Genomic DNA, 5,041 nt, shown 5'->3' on the forward strand with positions numbered 1-5,041 from the left:
TATTGTCCCTGTGTCCAAGCATGATAAGTCTATCAGAGTTTGTACAGATTTTCGTGATCTTAACTTGGCATGTCCTAAAGATGACTTTTTGCTCCTTAATATTGATATGATCGTGGACATGACAGTTGGCTATGAGTTGTACTCACTTATGGATGGTTTTTCTGGATACAATTAGATAAAAATTGCGCTAGAAGATCAAGAGAAAATAGCTTTCACATGTGCATGGGGAACCTTTTGTTGGAATGTCATGCCATTTGGTTTAAAGAATGTTGGAGCTACATATTGTAAATGAGCAATGTTAGTATGCTAATAGAAACCAAATTTAAATAAAGCTTCTACAAACTAAACGAAATTCATAAACTTCATGATAGACTAAGATGAGCTCTCAATTGAGAATATGAGCCATTAATGGGCTCTCTTCAATGAGAAGCTCTCTTGTTGAGTAGCTTTGTCTAAATAGATAGGATGTATGCTCAAGCTTTATGCTTCAAAAAAGGCTTCAAATGGAGTTGGAATTTGGGTGTGAGTGTATGGTTTTGATGTAAAATGGCTTCTTAAAGTGGCATTCTGACTTTACTTCATGGATTGTGTTGTTTTGCAAAGGGGAAGGATCCAATTTATAGGCAAGAGGCTTGAGGGATTGAGGGCTAAGATGCAAGGATGGAAAAAAGCTCATGGAGGGCTCAGATTGCATGAGAGGAGAGCACATGGATTGTGTTTCCTTACAGCCTATCAGGGAGTGACACATGTCACAGGGTGAGAGGATGGAGGAAAGGGGAAGGATGAGTCAACAAAGGAGGCTCAAGGGATAAAATCTTCATAAAGACCCTCATAATTGCTTGTAAGAGCAATAAAAGGGCTTTGGAAGAATCATTTATGGCCTAGTGGGCTTCAGAAAGTTTTATGGTTGGGATATTTTGAGGAAGATGAGAGGAATTTCGACTTGGGCTTGATTAGGAAGATTTTAAGCTTGCTTAGGCTTGTGCAAATGATTAGAGGATGGATTAGGATGGTTTAGGATTATCTTAGGGATAAGCAAGTGGATGGCATTTAATGAGGGTGGGTGAAGGAGGAGATATTTGTTAACTTTTTTAATAAACATAAGGATTAATATTTAATCTTAATTAAATATTTTGAGTTGGGATTAGGGGTAGGAAATGATGGGATTAGCCTTTAATCAAAATTAAAGAAGGATTAGAAGATTTTGGAAGAGGTTAGTGGTCTTAAGGAAATTGGCCAAGCTTTGGGCAAAAAATAAATTTTTTATTTATTTTGGGTTTTTTGGTCAATTTATTAATTAAATAATTAATAAACAAGGAAATAATGTTTAAATAAGATTTAAACATTTTTGGGAGGGATTCCTTAATTAAAATTTTTAATTAAGATAAAGGGATTTAATGGCATAAAAATAAATTAATTAATTAATAAATGATGATGTCATCAGGAATTTTTCAAAAAATAAAATTAGTTTATTTTCTATTTTTTTATAGGTGTCTACACATATCAGCGGGCTGTTACTATAATTTTCCATGACATGATGCATAGAACCATGGAGGACTATGTTGATGATACCTTGGTCAAAAGCGCTAAATGCAATACTCATTTGCATGATTTGGGTCCCATCCTAGATCATATGAAAAAATTTAGTCTTCGGCTCAATCCTAAGAAATGCGCATTTGGTGTCACATCAGGAAAACTATTAGGATATATTGTTTCTGCAAAGGGAATTGAAGTAGATCCAAAAAAAGTAAAAGAAATAATGGACATGCCACCACCTCAAAACATCAGTCAGATGAGAGGACTACAGGGAAGGCTTCAATCTATTCACAGGTTTATTTCACAATTGGTGGATAAATCACAACCCTTCACAAAGACCTTACATAAGGGTGTGAAATTCAATTGGAGCCAGGATTGTGAGCAAAGCTTAACACAGATTAAACAATATCTTGTCAATCCACCAATCCTAATCCCTCCTATGCATGGGAAGCCTTTGATTTTATACATTTTAGCCACTGAAACATCTTTGGGAATCATGTTGGCTCAGGAAGACAATGACAACAAAGAAAGAGCTATTTATTACTTGAGCCGAACATTGGTCTCTTATGAGAAAAATTACAGCATTATTGAGAAAGCTTTCTTGACAGTTGTCTTTGCTTCCCAAAAGTTGAGACACTACATGCTTGCTCACACTACATGGCTTGTGGCTAAAATAGATCCATTAAAGTACTTGCTCAGTAAGGCAGCTCTCATAGGAAGATTGGCTAAATGGGTCATGATACTAAGTGAGTTTGACATCCAATATGTTGAACGCAAAGCTATAAAGGGACAAGCAATTGCAGACCAACTGGTCGAGGCACCCATACAGAGTCTTCTACCAATAAACATTGATTTTCCAGATGAGCCAATTCTAACACTCACTCACCATACATGGGTTATGTTCTTCGATGGGTCCTTCACACAACAAGGATCAGGTGCTGGATTACTTTTCATTACACCACAGAGATACTCATTGCCTAAAGCATACAAGATTTTGTTTCCTTGTACAAATAACATTGTTGAATATGAAGCTTTGATCAATGGTATAAAAATTGTAGCTGAATGGAGAGTAGATCAGTTGGATGTCTTCGGTGACTCTCAGCTTGTCATCAACCAAGTAAATGATGTGTATCAAACAAAGGATGAAAAACTAATTCCTTACAAACGCATGGTTGATGACTTGAAGAAATATTTTGCACACATCACCTTCCAACAAGTTCCACGCACAGATAATAAAGCGGCTGATGCCATGGCCACTCTGGCCTCCCTTTTACAAATGCCAAAAAATGATCTATGACACGAGCTCTTGGTGGAAGCGTTACACTACCCAGCCTATGACACACCTGATTCCAAGATGATCTATTCTATTATAGGACAAGAATCATCCCGCTACCATCACATCTATTCTTACCTTTGTAATCAAACCATTCCAGAAGGTCTGACCCGGAATGAGAAACGTTACCTAATCTGTAACGCTTCACATTATGTCATTATTGCTGACGATCTGTATAGGAGAGGTCTTGACGGAACACTCCTTAGGTGTTTAGAACCCAATGAGTCCAAACATGCACTAATTGATGTTCACGAAGGCATTTGTGGATCTCATTCCAATGGCCTAACTCTAGCTCACAAACTCCTTCGTGCTGGTTACTACTGGCCTAAAATGGAGCAAGAAGCTATTAAATATGCTAGATCCTGCAAGCAGTGTTAGCTACACGGGAATCTCATTCACGCTCCAGCTAGAGAGTTGATTCCCTCTACTACAACATGGCCATTTCAACAATGGGCCTTTGACTTGGTGGGGCAAATTCGCCCAACCTCTTCTAATGGACATAAGTTAATTATCACCGCTACAAATTATTTCACGAAATGGGTAGAGGCAGTCCCTCTCACAATTGCTGATGGCAAAACTGTAGTGCTTTTTATCACAAACTACATCATCTGTAGATATGGTATACCATCCTCAATCATTACTGACAATGGAGGACAATTCAAAAATAAAGACCTCAAGAAACTGTGCAAGAAATTCAAGATTACATAACATTGGTCTTCCATTTATTACCCTCAGGGTAATGGCCAAGCTGAGGCATCTAATAAGGTGATCCTTAAAATTCTTCATCGCACAGTCAGTAAGTCAGGGAGAGACTGGCATCTCCAGATCAATCTAGCCCTGTGGGCATATAGAACAAGCATTAGAACTCCAACGGGCATGACTCCTTTTGCGTTGGTATATGGGGCGGATGTTGTGCTTCAGATAGAGGTCAAGATTCCTACCTTGAGAATCTCTATGAAAGGTCTTATCACTGATGATGACTATAGGATAGCTTGGCTTCAAGAGCTTGTGTTGTTGGATGAACGACGATAAGTGGCCTGTGATCATCTATGAGCATATCAACAAAGAATGGCATGAAGCTACAATAGGAGAATTAGGCCACATGACTTCCAGCTGGGTGATCTCGTCCTGAGAGAGAATCCTAAGAATCAACAACAATGAATGCAAAAGGGAAAGTTTGAACCAAACTGGCTAGGTCCTTACATCATTACTGCAGTATATGGATCTGGAACCTATCAACTTTCCACAATCGAAGGAGAAGTGCTTAAAGAGCCTATAAACACTCTCCACCTAAAGCGGTTTTACAGTTGATTCAATCTCAGTAAGCTCTCTATACATGTCTAAAAAAAAAAAAAAAAAAGAAGAGAAAACTTGCCAAGAAGGTGAAAACCTAGTAAACAGGTGCCTCTTGTTCCCAATGCCCCATCCTGCAGGGCATCTTCTGGCTATCCTGTATAGTCAATTTCATGCTTTTGCTTTCCTGCTTCTTGCTCATGTATCCATGGATTGAGTCTTGTTACAACTCAGGGGCATTCCCCCTTAGTGTCACTCTTTTCGAGATTCTCCTCATAGAATCTCCTTCGCGACAGTCACCAGTCATTTTGACTGCATCTGCCTATTGTCACCAATGTCACTATTTTCAAGATTCTCCTCATAGAATCTCCTTTGCAACAATCACCAATCGTTCTAATTGCGTCTGCCTACTATTGCCAGTGTCACTCTTTTCGAGATTCTCCTCATAGAATCTCCTTCGCGACAATCACCAGTCGTTCTGACTGTGTCTGCCTACTATCACTAGTGTCACTCTTTTTGAGATTCTCCTCATAGAATCTCTTTCGCAACGGTCACCAGTTGTTTCAGCTGTGTCTGCCTACCGTTGCTCAAGTCATGTCTCAAGATTCTTTTATGGAAGATCTCTTTTATGCCAGTCACCAGTCATCCTAGCTGTGTCTGTCTACTGTCGCTTAGTCCTTTTTAGGTGCTTCATCGTGAAGATTCCTCTTTGACCTCAGTCACTAGTCGTTCTAACTGCGTCTGCCTACTGTTGTCACCCTACTAAAGAGATTTCTTTCTTACATGTTCTAGACATTAGCACTTGACATCAATCCCGAAAACATTAAACTCAAAAAAAATGATATACTTGTTTGGATATGCTGAGCATTTTCTTTGTTT

The sequence above is a fragment of the Cupressus sempervirens genome, chromosome 3 (assembly GCF_028749045.1).
Source record: "Cupressus sempervirens isolate cs-2001-9-10 chromosome 3, ASM2874904v1, whole genome shotgun sequence".
NCBI lineage: Eukaryota > Viridiplantae > Streptophyta > Pinopsida > Cupressales > Cupressaceae > Cupressus > Cupressus sempervirens.